This window comes from Pipistrellus hanaki (genome assembly GCF_964339955.1).
Source record: "Pipistrellus hanaki genome assembly, chromosome: 2".
Lineage (NCBI taxonomy): Eukaryota > Metazoa > Chordata > Mammalia > Chiroptera > Vespertilionidae > Pipistrellus > Pipistrellus hanaki.
In genome coordinates, this window is record NC_140504.1 from 170,826,747 (window position 1) to 170,844,897 (window position 18,151).

Genomic DNA, 18,151 nt, shown 5'->3' on the forward strand with positions numbered 1-18,151 from the left:
GGCAGAGCCACAGTTCGCCCCAGGCTGCTCGCCACTTCTCTCGTGTGGCCATCCTGGGAACTGCAGTGTTCCAGTCCAGTTTAAGCAGCTTCCTGGTGGGAATTTTTTTTTTTTCTTAAAATAAGTAACATTTAACATTTTGAGGGAGTGAACAATGTTTCAGGCTTTGTGCTAAACGCATAACAGAGTGTATTTCATTCGATTCTCAAAACAACTCTTCTAGGCGGGTCCACTGTATTCTCATGTCCATTTGACAGATGAGAAAACCAAATTTGATGGCCTCAGGATTCAATGTCTGACACCTGGCCCCACTCTTAATGTAAGAAAGCCAAGTCCTTGGGGGAATTCAAGAAAAGTTTTTGAGGTTAATCTTGATCCAGGCCTTGTCCCAGAAGCCAGAGAAACTGCCATTGGGGTACAGCGATAGAGAGAAAGAGTTCTGATAGAGTGAACCATGGAGGCAGCAGAGGACATGTTAACCCCAGGAAGGGGTAGGGGCAGTGGGGCGAATCTGAAGGGTGTCTCTGAAGTTGAGTCTTGTGGGGTTTGAGGGAGGGATGAAGGAGTGGGCAGCACTCACAAGCCTGGGAGGAGGAAGAGGGACGTGGGGGTGGGGGTGGGGGTGGGGGAGGACCCTATGGCAGGAGTCAGCTGGAGATGAGCTGGCCAAGTACATCAGGATCAAGTTAGAATTGGGACTTGGAGGAGTTTGAGCATAAAGATTCTGAGGACTTTCCCATATTTCAGTTCAGTAGGTCTAGGGACCAACTGTGCTGCCAAACCAACCTGCCTCTTTCTTTCCAGATGTTCCTCTAAGCCAGTCACCTTTGACTCGTCCCTCTCCTCACTGCTATCCTGTTAATTATCAGGGTCTGCCCAGTCTACCTCCTAAATATTCCCCAGGTTCATTTACTGCTCTCCATCCCCGTGGCCACTCGCCCACCCAGACCTCCTTCCTTTCACTCCTGAATTCCGTTGCTGACTTGGTCTCAATTCCTCCAGACTTTCATACAAAAGAAATCCTCCTCCAGCAAATTTGACCACAATTCCTCTCCTGTTAAAAACCCTTTTCGTTGGACAAATACTGAGCAAGCACTTGTTTCATGTTGAGTACTGATGAGCAAAGCATAGACTTTAAAGCCTGTTGGAGTGGCAGATATCAATCAAATGACCCTCTACCAAAATAACATGTAATTACAAACTGGAGGGCCTGACCTAGTAAGGGAGGTCCCAGAATGCTCCCCAAAGTATCCCACCTGAAGTATGAATAACAGTCCATCAGATCAAAGAGTTAAGGGTGGGGTAAGGGTTTTTGCAACAGCCCTGAAGTTGCTTTTCTGAGTCTCAGTTTCCTCTTCTGTATGTTAGAGAGAGGGAATTTTTGAGCACTACTGAGGCCGTGGACTATGCCCCAGATAGAGTTGTCAGTGCTGACACCAGGCCAGGCCTTGACATACGGTCTCATGGCCCCTTCCCAGCAGATAGACCTTCTTTCATAGATCACTGTCAGCTTTCTGAAGAATAGGATGACCCTGTGAATAACATGGTCGTCAATGGCATGACTCTGACGTTGCTTGGGAAAAACTGTTTTGTCTTGGGTTACTTGTTCTGCAAAAACAGGATGTGGTAAGTGGGCTTAAAAGCGGTCCTACACAAAGGGTCGCTGCTGCTCTCCGGACTCCCTGTGTGGAGAATGGCAGAGCAGTCACCTGGCTGGCTGGCCAGCTGGCTAATAAGGCTCCTTAAATTTTAATTTGGTCTGGGTTCCAGTGGTCATTTATTCACCTCGGCTCCACAACATGTATAATGGGGATATTTAGAATTGTGAGGATTAAATGAGTTAATAGGCATGTAGTCCTTAGAACAGATCCTGGGACATAATAAAATTTTCCGTGTTAGCTATAGCAACACAACCACAATAATAATGATAATAATAAGTAGTATTATTTTTTAGAGAGCCATTGAAGGTCTATCAGCAAGTAAGTTAAATGAGAAAGTATCATTTTTAAAAAGTTGTTTTGGCTGCAGTGAGGAGCATGGTTTGGAATAAGGAAAGACTATATTCAGGGGAACTAATGAGGAGACTCTTGTAGGGGTCCATTGAGAGCTGTGGGACATTTACACTAAGGAGGCAGAGAGGACTCGAAGAGATTTTGTGATTTAGGTGGTAGGAACTTCTGGCCTTGGTGGTTGATTGGTGGTGAGAGGCTGTAGGAGGTGCAAGGGAACTTCCAACTTTTCGGCCCCAGCAGCAGGGTGGGTACTGATGTTCTTCACCAGGGCAGGGACGCCTGGAGGAGGACCAGGCCTGAGGGAGATGCTGAGTCCAGTTTGGGACATGTTCAGATACAGGAACTGTGGGGCATCCTATATGAGGGCCTGCAGAAGTAGCTGATGAGGTCTGAAGTTCAGAGGAGAAATTGTGGTTAGAGACATTAAATTGAGATTGTTGGCAAACACATACAAAATGGACCTCAATCATCCCATCTGTGAAATGGTAGGAGAAAGGAGATAGCAAGATAATTTTTAAGGTTTCTCCTGCCTCCAGCATGGGAAGGAGCCCAAGTGTTGAGGTTGGTAGGACCCCAGAGACAGAGAGACAAAAAACAAAAAACAAAACAAACAAACAAAAAAAAAAAACAACAACCATGTGATCTGAAAAACTTGGCTCCTTAGAGGCTATTTGTCATTCCTTCATCCGATTGTCTTTCAATGAGCAGCTTGCTCTACTAGGGATGGAAGGATGAATTAGACCCAGCCCCTGCAGTTAGGTGGGAAGACAGACAAGGAAAAGAGCAGTTAAAAAGCACAGTCATGTGCCACTTAATGATGGCATCTGCTCTGAAAATGCATCATCAGGTGATTTTGTCATTACAGGAACATCACAGAGTGCACTTACATAAACCTATATGGTATATAGCCTACTACACACCTGGACTATATGGTATAAACTATTGTCCTAGGCTACAAACCTGTATAGAATACTGTAGAAAATTATAACACAGTGATAAGTATTTGTGTAGTCAAGTATATTGAAACATAGAAAAGTTACAGTAAAAATACGGAATAAAATATAAAAAATGGCCCGTGCATGGAGCTTGCGGGGCTGGAAGTTGCTTAGGTGAGTCAGTGAGTCAGTGGTGAGTGAATGTGAGGCCTAGTACGTTACTGTACATTGCTGTAGAGTTTACAAACACTGTTCCCACAGCCTCCCTCTGCTTCCTTCCGACAGGGTCAGAAATGGAACATTAAAGCTGTCAATGCTGCTCCCAGAACAGGGATGTGGGCTGGATTGATTGCAAATACCAGGAGGAGGAACTGGCTGGGTAAGGCATAGATCATAACAGTGACTGTCCGGAGGGAGTGAACGGTGGCCTGAGGATCAGTAGGAATAAGAAATCAAGATACGGCAATAAAGGAACATAGGGCGTTGTCATGGCAACGTGGCTTTGGCTATTGCATACTGGAGCCATTTCTAGATTTAAAAAAACTTTGTGGTAACCCTGGCAAGTGTGGTTCAATTGGTTGGGCATCTTTTTGTACACTGAAATGTTGCTGGTTCAATTCCCGGTCAGGACACATGCCCGTGTTGCTGGCTCAGTTCCCAGTAGGGGCCGTGCAGGAGGCAGCCAATCAATGTTTCTCACATCGATGTTTCCCTTTCCCTCTCCCTTCCTCTCTCTCTAAAAATCAATTTTAAAATCAGTTCAAAAAAGAAACTTTGTGGTATTCATGGGGAAAACTCCCACTCATTTGTATTTGAGCTAGATTGTGTTTTACATAAAGAGGGTGTAGAACTGAGGACTCAATATTTTGACGTCGGAGTTTGTTTTGGGTTTCTTAACCCTATCTGGCACAAATGGCTCTCCCCGGCTTTGAATTAATGGGAGAAATAAAACTTACCTATGCTTTGTATCAGCGATTTGCAATCGGTGTGCTGTAAGAATTTTTAAAACACGCCACAATACCTACTATTCAGTCAGGAGCACTTTCCTCTTAGATTGTCAAGTTAAAAAATGACATCAGCCAACACAATAGCTATCGGATGTGAATGCCTGTCTTGAACCATAAATATATAGATCACATAACAGAGTTGCATCTTATTGATCACGTCACACAATAAGGTTGTTTCTGATGGCTTAATTCTCTTTATCTTCATCTGAGGATATGTTTTACTGATTTTAGAGAGAAGGGAAAGAGACTAGAGGGGTAAAGAGGAGAGAGAGAAAAATATAGATAGGCCACCTCCTGGAGATTGAACCTGCAACCCAGGCATATGGGAATTGAACCGGCAATCCTTTGATGCACGGGACAATGCTACAACCTACTGAGCCACACTGGCCAGGACTGATTGGTGAATTCTTGGTGCCAGACATTCTATTTATGTGTAAGTACAGGCACGTGATTTTTTAAAAGTAACTCCAGAGCAAAAAGATAGGTAATTACTATTATTTTTGTAAACCAATCAAAATTATATCTATTTTTTATAGTGTTTTTTAGTGTGCCACAGAATTTTAGTAATTAGTTTATGTGTGCCATGAGATGAAAAGGTTCAAAAATCACTGCTTGATATCATTACAACCTGGAAATATTTCCAAAGTTCAGGGAAGGACAGGTTGGCTCTACACTATCACGGAAAGCGTTTACCACAGAAACTGGCAGTGCCACTTAACACTCGTTAAGATGGCTCCGGTGGACCTATGTCCCTGCACAAAGGATTTACAGCAATGTACTCTGGAGTCGTCAAAGTAGAGGAAGTACGTCAGACACAAGACCTGAAAGTCCGGCAGAAGGAAGCTGTGTGAGGAATCTGGGCCTCTTAAAATGTTTTTAAAGATAATTTTGTTGATTTTTAGAGAGAGAGGAAGGGAGATGGATAGAGAGATAGAAACACCAATAAGAGAGGAACATCATCGTTGGAAAAATCAGTGAAAGAGAAAAAGAAGAAAAAAGAAAAAAAAAATCGATGAGAGAGGAACATCGTTGATTGGCTGCCTCCTGCATACCCTCTACTGGGAATCAAGCCTGAAACCCAGGCATGCGCCCTGACTGGGAATTGAACCGTGACTTCTTGGTTCCTGAGTTGACACTCATTCACCGAGCCATACTGGCTGGGCAAAATTTCCACTATGGATCCTACTCATGCACCTTGAGTCCATTTCAGGAACAAAGTTCCCCAACAATAGTAGTTGAATTAAGCGCCATTGAATCTGTCTTCTCTTAGATGCTTGTCCTTTTTGATCCTCATGACTTCCATCCTCTCTACCAGGGCTTGGATGAGGGTGGAGCAAATGAGGCACTGAGGGCACAAATTTAGAGAAGCCCTCATTCTCAGGGGCATACAACATGGTCCCAGCCCTGCTTCCTGCTCACATCCCCACTCCGGCCCTCCAGGTGCTCCTCGGTGGTGCCTCCCCACATTTGCCTGAGAAAAGCTGGCACTGCTCCAGGGCCCAGCTCAGTTATCTCTTCTTCCTGGAAGTCTCCTGCTCTTCCCGTTATTCCTGCTCCTTCCTAAGCCACGTTGGCCCTCTGCTCTAACAGCATGATAAAGGCTGCATAGCACAGTGGCTAAAGGAACAGGCTGTGGCATCAGAGTTCAGCTGAGTTTATTATCTGTGCACCACTCTCTGAGCCTGTTTCCACATGTGCAAAATGTGGTGCTGACTTCACAGGGGAGTCACAGAGGTTAAATGAGAAAATGTATGCAAAGTGACCAGCCATGATTGATACAGGTTACTCAATAAGTGGTAGGTATTATTACTTTATTTATACTGCTTCTAAAGCACTCTATATAGTCTAATTATTTTCCTGCCTTTATCTTCATGATACCGTAAGTTCCTCCAGGCAAGGAGGAGGAGGAAGAGCAGAGGAGAAAGATCTTTATGAATGACATTTAATGGGCATTAAGACATGTCTGCTGCATAAATAAAGAAAAGAAATGATAAGTTCTAGGGGGAAAAGTTCTGGGCAGAAAATCTAGAGTCTTGGCCTCCGGTCACATGGTCTCAGTGACAGTACAGTGTCTGCCTGATTCATACCACTTAGAAGAAAAGCTGTCTAGACCACAAACTCTGTTGGGGCCATGCTTGAGACCACTTGGACCCTCCAGTCTCTAGATTTGAGCTGATGGATGGGGCCAGCACCAGGGCCAAGTGTTACCATTTCATGTATTAGCTGATGACCTTTAACTAATGGCCTAGCACAGCAATCTGAGACAGGCCAATTAGAGGCTCTTTCGAACAAAGGAACAGAAAGAAATTATGATGGCAGAGGAAATTAAAATAGGAAGGTCAGAAACAAATGAGCCTCTGCCAATAAAGCCATGTGCAAATCGAGATAAGAGGGGGCAGAGACCAAAAGTGAGCAGAAGTCTTAGTGGGTAGAGGAGAAAGGAGCAACAGAGATGGGGAGGGTGTGAGGAGAAGGAGACTGAAGTGAAGCCTGGCCCTGCCTTGTTCCGGTTGGCATTTTCAGTCCTTGCAAGAAACTCCTTTATAGTTGAGCTAGATTGAGTTGGCTTCTGTTCCTTGCAGCTCAATGACACTGACTCTACGAGTTACTTTGGCAAGTCTCTGCCCTTCTCCGGGCCTCAGCTTGACTAGACCATCTCTAAGGTGTTCTCTTTGAACACCATGCAGAGATAATGGTTTTTAGGTTGTTGGCAACTAAATCCAGTATTAGTCACAGAGCGTCCTGACATCCGGGCTCCCAAAATAGCTTGGTGGCTGGTTAAAGAGCCTATGGGAGTATCCAGCAAACGTCTGGCTTTGAACCTGAGCCCTGCTGGTACAATCTGCCTTCCCCTTCCATTGCATCTTTTGTTGAATCACAAAGGCGCTGAAGAACCAGAGTTGGTATTTGTCCAGTGTCTTTTAGCTGCTGAATGCCCTACCTACCTTCTTAACGCTTTCCTGGACCCACTTCCGCATTTCAGAGGATTTCAGCGCCAGGTCTGCTCCAAAAAAGTGCCCCTCCAGGTAGAATTTGAACAAAGAAAGTTTCCTTCTTTGGTGTTAAGCTGTCCTGCCTTCCAGCTTTTTGGCTCTGTGCCTGGGCCCTGCCTTCATCCTTCTAAGCTAACAACTATGTTGATAATAATACTCCCTTACTTTTGTATAGTGCTTTGTACTTTTCAGAGCATTTTAATGCATATTATCTTATTTGCTACAGCAACCAGAGAAAAGAGGCAAGAAGGGGGGATAGAGGATAATACCTATCATTTCTTCTATCCCATTCACCCCCCTTAAAACAATTTATTTTATAAGAATTTACCCCTTAGCTCTTTTTTAATTTGATGGAAATGTTGAGACTGAGCTTGATGAAGTGACTTGCCCACAATCACAGAGCAGGCTGAGTTGAGTCTAGAAGGTTTCTAATCATGGATTACACTTACAAAAGACTTGCCTAAGACTACCTTGTAAAACGCTACTGGCCATGACAAGGGGTCTCTGACAGAAGTGATATTCTTGTCACTGCTGTCCCATTGAGACTTCCAGGAGTTATTCACAATCTTACCCTGCCAGCCCCTACAAAGATGTGGCTACCCCATAATGGTTTGGGTAGCACCAGGAGCCCACAGAAGTAAGCCAGGTTAAATGTAAGGATTTTGTAACAGTTCTTCAGGTATTGGCAATATTGGATAAATGCCATTGGAAGAGTCAGGATTTTTGTTTTGATTAAAGAGTGCTTTGTGGGAGCTAAGACAGGAGAGGTTGAGAGCCACTAGTCTTTCCCTCCGTTAGCACTTCTAAAAAGGAGGAAGCAAAAGTTATAGTACTGGTCCCTCCTCCTCCCCTAAACTCTAGTACATGTGTCAAACACAAGGCCTGCGGGCCAAATCCAGCCCGCCAGGCCTTGCAATGTGGCCCGCACCGCGCTGTCATCACTGCACTCCGCTGTCAGTTTATGACATTGTCAGTTTATGACTGTTCAGTAAACCATTCGGCCCGCGATTTAGGCTGGATTTTAGATTTTGGCCCCTTCTCTGATTGAGTTCGACACCCCTACGGACAGCAAGGACCACCTTTCCCAGCCCCTCTGTTTTGGGTCCCCTTGCCAATTGTACTCATCGCTTCACTGTCACCCAGTCCTTCCGGAGCCTATCCCTCAAGTATTCTTGGGAAGTAAGCAGAAAGTTCTCGACCACACAGTTCTAACAGTTAGGGATAGGCGAGGAAAGAAAAGGATTAGGAGGCTTCATCTGTGCTCTCTCCAGGCCCCTCCCTGCTTCTTTCCCAATGCCCCAGCGGAGAGCTTAGCATGCCTCTCTTGTGGCATCACCCAGCCCAACAACTGCAAACAGCATAACTAGGAAATTAGTCATGGCAGTCAGCCTACTCAATGGTCAGGGCAACACTGTGTCAGTCGGGGTGAAGACAAGAAAACAGAAAATGTGCTTGGAATTTCAAACAGAAGGAATTTATTTCAGAGAACTGGTTAGAAACATGTCAGCTTGAAGGTGCAAAATCACCTTCAGGTGGGCAAACTAGAGATTAGTAGCTGTAGGAAGCTTCTATCAGCCCTAGGCCTGGACTGTCAACTGGAAGGGTGTTACTAGACCCTGAAGTACACTTGGCTGCTGACAATACTGGAGCAATGTTTTAGAACTGCTGCTGCTGACAGAATTGACAAAGCTCTCTGGAGCCAACAGCTACTTATTACTGCCCCTCCAGTACCACTGACACTGCTGCAGCCTGTGCCAGTAGCCCACCACTGCCAGAAACACTGACGGTCTCAGACTGTAACTACCAGCTGCTGCCGGAGTCTCAGGTGGATGCGGAGAGAACAATGGCTTTGCCTCTCCTCCCACCAACCCATCTCCAGCCAGTTTCCCACCTGTACTTCCCATTGGCTGAATCTATTGACAGGAAGTCAGCTGGCAACCAGAGTCTGGGAAATGTAGTTTTCAGGACCCAGAATTCTTCAGTACAATACAGAGCCTGGAAAGGCTAGAACAAACAGACAAATGACCAGCATAAATGCTATTAGACCTTTCAACTAGTTTTGGCATTTAAATATAATATATTTCTATTGATTTCAGAGAGGAAGAGAGAGGGAGAGAGAGAGATAGAAATATCAATGATGAGAGAGAATCATTGATCAGCTGCCTCCTGCATGTCCCCTACTGGGGATTGAGCCCACAACCCAGGCATATGCCCTTGACAGGAATCAAAACCCAGGACTCTTCAGTCCACATGTCTATGCTCTATCCACTGAGCCAAACCAGCTAGGGCTAGTTTTGTAACGTTAAAAGCCATATGAATTGAACATTAGTTGATAACCTTATTTTTTCCACTTCGCCCTTTCCAACAGCCCCTGAGTTCCTTTCAGGAACCGTGTGTTTCTAGGAAGCAGCTCCATCAGGGTAGAGCAGGGCTGAGTCAGTTAATCTCACTGGCCAGAACCATAGGTTCAGGGTCATATGGACTCAGCCAGCCCAATCAGAATGATTTTCAGGATTTTTGCTGAGAAGATAGACTGACACATAGACTCTCTTCCTCACTAACCACGAATGAGGAAGTATGAAGCCCCTGGCATTTGATGGCTGCATCTTAGGGCAGCAGGGGAGCAGAAACTGGGAAGAAAGAGTAACCCTGAAGACTAGGAGATTAATTTGGGGCACATATGGAACCTGCATGCTGTAGCCACTGCTTAGGAAGCTCTGGCATAGTGGATCAGGCTCATACCCTTGAGGGTGCCTATTATCTGTCACAAAGCAAGACCAATTTACAAGCATCATGGGAAACTCTGGAAGAGCCCCGCTGGCATGGCTCAGTGGTTGAGCACTGACCTATGAATCAGGAGGTCATGGTTCGATTCTGGTCCGGGCACTTGCCTGGGTTGCGGGCTTGATCCCTAGTAGGGGTGTGTGTAGTAAGCAACTGATCAATGATTCTCTCTCATCATTTGTTTCTATCTCTCCCTCTCCCTTCCTCTCTGAAATAAATAAAAATATAATAATAATAATAATAATAATAATTAAAAAAAAAAAACAACTCTGGAAGAGGAAGTTCTAGGAATCAGCCACTTTTCCCTTGGTCACATCTAGGCCAGTGGCTTTAAAAAATTTTTTTTTCTGTACCCTCAATAAAAAATAAATTGTACAGTAACCAGTACACACATAGCTGTATATATAACTGAAACAAAAGTTTCACAATAGTTTTCATAGCATTTATCCTTGCTATATGCAATTAATTCAAATTTTCAACTCTATTCTACTCTTTTTAAAATAAAGCTGGTTGCAAAGTTCTAATTTAATAACCTATTAATGGGTTATGACTTATAATTTGAAAAACACTGTCCTATATATACACCATGCCATCATCGTGATGATGAAAACTTAAAATGAAAACTTAACTCTTCATTTTAAGCATCCTAACCTTTACTAATTTTCCTGCTCTGAACAAAGCATATTCTCTATCTTCCTTTGTTCTGAAAGAAAATCACAGTGTCCCAGCTCCTACCCAAGGCCAAACTCTGCCTAACCTGTGCTGAGGACCCCAAGAACTTCTATCTACATATATTCTCTCTTTTCTGCATTGTCCAATTCTTCTTGTCTACTAAAATACTTAGTTTACAAAACTGCTCTAGAGTCTCCCCTCTTAAAAACAAAAACAAACAAACAAAAAACACAAAGCTTTCTCTGACCCCATTTCATTTCAACTCCCAGGTCCTTGGGCCAAACCATAGTCATGGTTGAATGAGATAGGAAGCAGAAGGGTGACCCCGAGTTGAGCTCAGTAGAACAGATGAGGATCTTGGCAAGAAGGCAAGTGGCCGAGGAAGGGAGAAGGTGGCATTGAGATGTGTGTGACTGGATAGAAATCAGAAGTGAATTTTGATCCTAGAACTATTTTCCTTCTTAAACACCCCTTTTGAGAATCCTGAATCCTAAATTTTTGTGGCTGGAAACTGGACTTTAGTGTCAGGTAAGTTCAATACTGGCTTGCCATTTCTGAGCTGGTTAACTTTATTATTTACTTTTTTTTTGGGGGGGGGGGAGGGCTGGTTAACTTTAGATAAAACACATTTCTTTAAGTTTTCTCATCTGTAAAATCAGTGTAATAAAGTCTACTTCATCAAATTGGCTTAAGGATTAAATAAGTTCAACACAGTTAGCTCTTATTATGAAGGTCTTCTCCATCCTTGTACAAAAGCTTATTCTCCCACTAATAACAATTAGCATGGTGACCACTTATTGAGCTATTCCTCTGTGCCAGGCAGTATGTTAAGGACCTTAGTTTCCAAGCCAAGAAGAATTCCCTGGCACCTTCTCACTGCAGAATTTTCTCCCTCTGATTACCTAATTAACATTTATGAGTGACTACCATGAGTCAGAGAGTGAACTGGCTTACTTGCATCCATTCATTCTGCAGATGTTAATTGAACACTCATTACGGTGCCAGAAACTTCCTAGATGCTGGGAATACCACACACCCCTTCTAGGGACCAAGCCCGAAACCCAAGCCGAACAAGGCCCTGAACCTTGAAGAACTTACAATCTAGACACAAAGTAAGTGCTATGTAATAAGGATATGTATGTGGGATAGTCTTTCCATGTGGCTTCCTTGGTCTTTGGCTCCGGGCCCCACAACTGACAGTGTTTGTTTTTCTGACTCACACTTGGAGCCCTATCCTCAGGACATGCCTTTGAATTCTCAATCCCCCATGTGGCCACCAGGATTAAGAGAAAATTTTTGCATTCCTTCTCTCTCGCTGCTTTCCAGAGGGGGAAAAAAAACTTAGCATATGTCTAAAAGACAGGTAATTGCCAGTCACACTTTTAACTCTTCTCTGTCTTAATTCAGAGTCTCCTAATTGCTAAATCCAAAGCACTCTGTCCCTTTGCAGATATTTTGTCTCTTCCTCTCTTTTTGGTGTCACATGTCCTTTATTGTTCTTTGCATATTTACCTCTATAGCTCAGAGGGATTAAGTAACCTGTTTAATCTATACTATTAGGCAGTAGAGTTGGGACTTGAATCCAGACAAGGCTGACTCCAAAGACATGCTATAGCATTACTCCATGCTGCCTTCCCAACGTTTAGACCAACAGTCTAGATCTGTGCTGTCCATTACGCAGTCATTAACTACACATAGCTATTAAAATTAAAATTAAATTAAATAGTTCATTTTCTAAAAAAAAGGAAAAAGTTCAGTTTCTAAGTTGTACTGTTTTCAAGTGCTAAATAGTCATATGTATTGTAGCTGGTGGCTACTATATTGAACAGCACAGATGTGAAACATTTCCATCATTGCAGAAATTTCTATCAAATAGCATTGGTTTAGGTAAAGTGTGGAATAGCATTTAGTTGGATAGTGTCTGTCTTCTGAGCTCTTCTCTTTCCCCTCTTTCCCCTTATTTATTCTAAGGGAGCAGGCTGCCATTGTTTGGTTTGCCCAATTCTCTAGTTCCACTCTTCCGGGAAGTGTTATGCTATCCTGTACTGCTATTACACATCTTTATTCACAAGGTTACAGTGGATACTACCCTGTTTATACATGACTTTGTGTCCTACTCCATAACAGTGTTGATTGGTTCGGGAGCAAACACTAGCCCAAGCAGCAGCTTTTCCCCAGAAATGCAAAACTGAGCCTAGAAATCTAATTACCTGGCTGATCTATTGAATGGAGGTGATCTGGGATCCTGGGACCATGTTTTTTTTTTTAATTTTTTAAATTAAATTATTATCTGTGTACATATACCATTGCCCCCCACCCCCACCCCATACATACCCTCCCTCCCCAGAGTTTTGTGTCCATTGGTTGTACTTATATGCATCTATACATGTCCTTCGGTTGATCTCTTATCTACCCCAGATCTCCCTACCCTTCCCGCTGCAATTTGATAGTCTGCTTGTTGCTTTACTGACTCTATATCTATCTTTTGGTTCATCATTTTATAATGTTCTTTAATATCCATAAATGAGTGAGATCATGTGGTGTTTCTCTTTCATTGACTGGCTTATTTCACTCAACATGATGTTCTCCAATTCCATCCAGGTTGCTGCAAATGATGAGAATTTCTTCTTTTTTATGGCAGCATAATATTCCATTGTGTAGATGTACCATAGTTTTTGGATCCAATCATCTGCTGATGGGCACCTTGGCTGTTTCCAAATCCTAGCTATTGTAAATTGTGCTGCTATGAACATAGGGGTGCATATGTCCTTTCTGATTGGTGTTTCTAGTTTCCTGGGATATTTTCCTAGGAGTGGGATTACTGGGTCAATGGGAGTTCTATTTTCAGTTTTTTGAGGAAGCTCCATACTGTTCTCCACAGTGGTTGCACCAGCATGTTTTTGTTTTGATGGGAAAAACTGGTCTTCAGAAGATTAAAAAATGACAAAGTTACACATATTGGAGAGAGTTGGCTCCAGGAGCTCAAAAGGATGTCAAGACTCCGTATCCCTTGCTTCTTGTGAGCATTGCCTTCCCCTGTGATTCCTTGATGCTCAGGCATGTTTGCAACTAGTTGGCCTTGAGTAGCAGGGCAGTGAGGCCTCACACAGAATTGGTCGGCCATGTCTGTGGTTGAGGTGGACCAAGTAGCTTATGGTCTGGGAGCCAAATGACTCTGGGAGACTCTGAGAAGGCATAGGGCCAAGATGTGGTGATTATTGTTATTGGTCAGACTGGGTTGTAGGCCTACCCCTGTGGCTGGGGCAGTATGGAAAAGCTATTATGATAGGAGGTATCCCATCCTCTTTCCCCTCATGTCAGTTCAGATCCTCAGAAAATCAGACACCAAGACAGGGTTGAATGTAATAAATTTATTATGGAAATCACTTCTGAGAGAAAAGTGGGCAGGAGCTGGGGGAGACTCAGTGAGAATCATCAGATGGTAATGCCAATCTGACTCTGAGTGGAGGAGAGAGAGAGGAGGGAGTTCTAGGTGGATGAATCTTAGACTGCAGTGCAGCTCAAGGAGAGTTTGACAAGGCCTTTGAGGAGTCCTTGAGACAAAGTCATCCATCAAAAGAGTACAGTTTATCCCAGGGAAAAGCTTGTCCTAAAACCCATGCTGTGCCCAGTCACAGGCCAGAAGCAGCCCGTGGGAAAAGAGGCTTAGGAGTGAAGGGTGATGGATTTCAAAGCTTAGCATGGATTTCAGAACTCAGCAGCTGGGCTGTTGGTAGATTACACTTCCCCCAGTTAGAGACATGGAAAGTACATTCACAGCTGCATGCCCTTGTGGACTAGTACTACATAGAGAGAAGGATGATTCTACAATATAAAAAAAGAAAAATACAATGCCATTATCAGTTGAAAGAGTAAAGGTGTTGAGCAGGCAAGACAACAAATGTTCATCCAATAACTTACAATGTCCCTCTTAAAATTCAAACTCTACATTGTCCAAATCTGAACTCATGTCTTCTCTATGATTTGGAGAAGCCCAGAAGTATTCAGCTGGAAGTACCATCCTCACAGGTGTGATACCTGCCAGTCATATTAAACACCTCTTGATCCCATCCTCACAATAGCCAATCAATAGTCACCACTTCTGCATTTGTATCCTCTTCCTTCCATTCTCATTGCTATTGATGTGTTCAGGCCTTCATATCAATTTGCCTGAACTACTGTGGAAGTCTCCAATTGCTTATTCTGCAATCCTATTCCATCCTACTTTCTCTGCAAGACTCTCTTTAAACAGTTTTGACCATGTCACCCCCTTTGTAAAAACTATCATTGGGAATATAAAATGGTGTAGCTGCTGTGGAAATAGTATAGTGATTTCTTACTATACTGCTGTATAAAATCATAGAAAAATTTAATATAGAATTACCATATGATCCAGCAATTTCACTTCTGGGTACAATTTCACCATACAAAGAATTGAGAGCAGGTTCTCAAACAGGTATTTGCACACCAATATTCAGAGTAGTATTATTCAGATTAGCTAAAAGATGAAAACATCCATGTCCATGCATAGGTGAATAGATAAACCAAATATGCTATAGATACAACAGAATATTTTATATTCAGCCATAAAAAGAAATGAAATTTTGGTATGCTGTGACATGGATGAATCTTGAACACATTATGCTAAGTGAAATAAGCCAGACACAAAAAGACAAATATTGCATGATTCTGTGAGATACCTAGAATCAAATTCATAGAGACAGAAAATAGAACAGTGGTTACCAAGAACTGAGGGAGGGGAGGACAGAGAGTTATTGTTTTATGGTACAGAGTTTCAGTTAGAGACAATAACAAATTCTGGAGATGGATGGTGGAGATGGTTGCACAACAATGTGAGTGTACTTAATGCCACTGAATTGTACACTTAAAATGTTAAAACAATAAAACAAACAGCAAGACACCCAAGAAAAACACAGATGGAATGAAAACAAGCCAGAGGAAAATCATTTGGGCAATAAATAAAAAAGGATCCCAAGTCAAATTTATAGAAATGTTCCTTTATTAACTTTTGGTTGAGAATATGTTTGTATATTTTCAGAAAACAACTCTGAGACCATGTGGATTCCGGCAACAGAGAGGAATTGACAGGACTACTCCAGCCATGAAGACAGAAGAGAAGCAGTCCAGAGATGGAAAACCCTGATGTCGCCTTGCCATACTAGCAGTCAGCAGCTGTTCATCACTGCAGGTTGCCCAGGACCAAAGCAGAGAGGATCAGACCTACATTATCACCATTTGTCCACCATCCAGAACTGGAATATCATTGCTGTCTTGGACACATAAGGAAATGTTTGACATTGAAATTGGGTCTCAAAAGAACTATTGGCCCAGAAAGAAACTCACTACAGACTGATTCATTTGCCTTTCAGCATAACCATTATTGCTTGTCTCATTTCGGTTATTATAAGTGTATTTCTAGTAGCACATGATCTCACTCATCTAGGGGAAATGATGAACAATATAGTCTGATGAACAAGAACAGACCCAGAGATAAGAAGGCATGGATAAGACTGTCGGACCTCTGAGGGAGGGTAGGGGTGAGTGGGGATAAAGGAGAGAGACCAACCAAAGGACTTGTGTACATCCATATGAGCCTAACCAGTGGTCAAAGACAAGCGGGGAGTGGGAGCATGCGTGGGGAAAGGTTTGGGATGGGAATGGGGGGGGGGGGATGAGGACAAATATGTGATACCGTAATCAATTAAGAAATTTAAACAAAAACCAAAAAAGTTCCACCATTACCTCTGTAGCAGAAAAAGAAAATCCAAGAGCCTTAACCTGACTTTAATGTATCTTTCCAGATGATTCTTCTTTTCCTCTTACTCTCTTTCCTCAGTTGATCTCTGACTTCCATATTTGCTCTACACATGGCATGCTCTTCCCATAATTCTACTCATGTTTAAAGAACCAGTTCAAGTGTCATCCTTGCAAATCTTTCCTGAACTCCTCCCCTATTTCATACTATCGATAAGTGGAAATAATCTCTTCCCTTTTTTGAACTCCTATAGCATGTGAATCATGTCTCTTCACCACTTACTGCTCTTAATTTAGATCCAAGAAAACACATGAGAAAGAGGGGTACAGCTTAAGGTTACTCAGCTGATCTTCTTGATAGGTCCCTCTGTAGTACTATAACCTTAAGGAATTTACCTCATCCCAGAACTGGTCTTCAGCCTTGCAAACTCAGAAGTGGTGACTCAGAGTGGAACCATCTCTCAGTTCACTAAATTCACAGTTTTCATCTTTTGGCTACTCTCATAGTTATATAAAACAGCATCCAGCCCAGACCAGTTTGGCTCAGTGGATAGAGCGTTGGCCTGTGGACTGAAGGGTCCCAGGTTTAATTCTCGTCAAGGGCATGTATCTTGGTTGCAGGCACATCCCCAGTAGAGGGTGTGCAGGAGGCAGCTGATCGATGTTTCTCTCTCAATCGATGTTTCTCTCTATCCCTCTCCCTTCCTCTCTGTAAAAAAATCAATAAAATATATTTTAAAAACTTAACACAGAATCCAATAGGCTAATTTATATGAAAAGAATGCAGTTATCAAAAGAACTGGAATCATCTATGTGGCAGATCACTAAATTCTGTCCCTAAAGGCAAGACATTTGATACATGAGCTTAGAATCACACTAGGAAAGCATATTGAAACATATCTTAGCTGAGGCGGTCTAAAATACTTTCACCCACTGCAGCGGTTGCCAACCTTTCGGGCTTCATGGACCACTGGTGGTCACTGATTGGTGGCTGCTGTACTACAGGGATGACATAGACAAAGAGATCTGAATGCTCAGGTTTGTTTGCTGGAGACAGGGCTTAGAGGAGAATTGCTAGTGCTTGCTTCTGTGATTGTCTTGTTTTGGGCTGTCATGGCTAATTAAGCCCTTTGGTTCACAGATTCCCAGAATAGGATACAGAACAACTGGTTGACAAGATTGATTACAATTTCTTTTATTAAATTACAATCACATGTGCCTTCTTGATTCCTCCTATATAACCTGTTTCAGAGGTTTTTCTTTATATTTTTAATTGATTTTTTTACCGAGAGGAGGGGAGAGGGACAGAGTCAAAAACATTGATGAGAGAGAAACATCAATCAGCTGCCCTCTGCACACTCCCCACTGGGGATGTACTCACATCCCTTGTCCTTGAGGAGAACTGAACCTGGACCCTTCAGTCTGCAGGCCGACGCTCTATCCACTGAGCCAAATCAGTTCAGGTAGAGATTTTTCTTTTTAATTATGTTTTTTATTGACTTTAATAGAGAGAGGAAAGAAGAGATAGAAATATTGATTGGCTGCCTCCTGTATAGCTCTACAGGGAATTAAGCCTGAAACCAGGGCATGTGCCCTGACTGGCAATAGAACAAGTAACTTCTTGATGCATGCGTCGACACTCAACCACTAAGCCACACCAGCTGGGCTGGTTTTTTTTTTTTTTTTATCACGTTTGTAGATATGCTGTTGGCTTACCCCCATTGATAGCTAATTTAGGGCTGTATTAGTCAGTTTAGGTTAGCTAAGTTATGCTGCAGTAACAAACAACTAAAACAATCTCAATGGCTTACAACAAATGTTTATTTCTTACCAGTACATTACATGTCATGTGTCAGCTGTGACTATGTACATCATTCTGGGATCAAAGCTGAAGTACCTCTATTGGGGACATGTTGCTCTCATGACAGAAAAGAAAAGGGGAAAAAAAAAAAAAAAGGCACAATCATGAGATG